This window comes from Papaver somniferum, chromosome 6 (assembly GCF_003573695.1).
Source record: "Papaver somniferum cultivar HN1 chromosome 6, ASM357369v1, whole genome shotgun sequence".
Classification (NCBI taxonomy): domain Eukaryota; kingdom Viridiplantae; phylum Streptophyta; class Magnoliopsida; order Ranunculales; family Papaveraceae; genus Papaver; species Papaver somniferum.
The window spans coordinates 63,788,155-63,789,714 of NC_039363.1; positions in this window are offsets into that span (position 1 = coordinate 63,788,155).

Sequence of the window (1,560 nt, forward strand, 5' to 3'; positions counted from 1 at the left end):
TCAGGGGCATTTAATCGATCGAGAAATCTATTTATGTTTTGTGATGATACTTGAGGACGGGTTTTATCTAAAAGGATGGACTGATGTAGCATATCTACCTTATTCTACAAGTTATTGTACATCAAACATGGATATAATGTAACGAATGAATTTTAGCATGTGCGAACAGATAACTTTCACTTCTTATTGTTGATGTTGATGATACATAAAGCATGCGATTCATACATTCTGAAAAACAATTCACCAACTTGTTTTCGTGAATAGTAATTGTATTAATATTACTTAGCTTCGCTGAGAAAGAATTCCAACAACGATGCTGCAACAGCTTCCGCTAGACCGTATCCGTATATTAAACTAATGAAAAAAATTGAACCTCTGTTTAAAACTCCACTTTCGGCTTCCTAGACCATCTATCAATTCTAGAAATTTTTTTTTACTTTCTCCTTACCAATTTTCACCGAAATTTTCCTCCTCCTCCTAATTTTTGCCTCCCCTAAACTCCAAAACTAGCTCCCAGTTTATGTTTTTTATCCATTAACAATAACTATAAGATTAAATGATATTGATCTTACAACTAACATTAAAACCCTAAATATTATTACTAACTTAATCAAATTTTGCCATTAGATAGAATATCCTAATATTATTTGATATCATTTTCCATGTATTTAAATTATACCGTTTAATTTCTAATATTTTGGTCAAAGAGAAACGCTGGGAACAAAGCTGAAAATGTGTCGACACTTACCTTTTGTGACTGCTAACTCATTGGGATTTTATGTCAACATCTAGGTTAGAAATTTATACTTGGAAAGTTGGGTGGACTTCATAGGCAATGGTGCAGTAGATATTTAACTTGGGCCTTAACGGACTTAAGGTGGTTGCCACTACATCTTGGGCTTGGCTGATTTTTAGGTGGGCAAGTTTAACTTTACCAGTATAGGCACAATCCCCTTGAAGATCCTTGGGCTTGGCTGATTTTTAGGTGGTTGCCACTACATCTTGGTCTAGATGGGAAGCCCAACCTGAGTCTAAAAGCCATGATAAATGATTTTCCCCGAGCATTTTTGATTGCCACAATCCTTATGTAGAAATTAACCCTCACTTTCCTCTTTGCGTCCAAAGTTCGGGAAACCCTGTAATTGATGACCTTCCAAAAGAGTTAATTAGTAGCACATGTTCCTAATATATGAAATACTAAGTAATCATTATTTTTGTTGTAATTTTATGTACCAACCGTTTACAATTACATTAAACAGAATGCTGATATATCAGTTAAGATACCTAGCTAAGATAGTTAGCTAGTTTGTTGCATGTAAACATAGACATAGTACACACGGGACCTGGAGACACTAATGGAAGAGAGAAATGAAGGAGAGTTTTATTATTTCATAGTACTTCTCGTACACTTCCAAGTATGGCTATTTATGGCCTACATAAAGCACGTGGTACAAAGCAAAGATGAGACACGTATTGATAAACGTGTTGGTTTAATATTTGCTAATGAAGTTTATGCTTATCTTAGTTGGTGATCAGACAATTAAGTTAACCGACTTTACA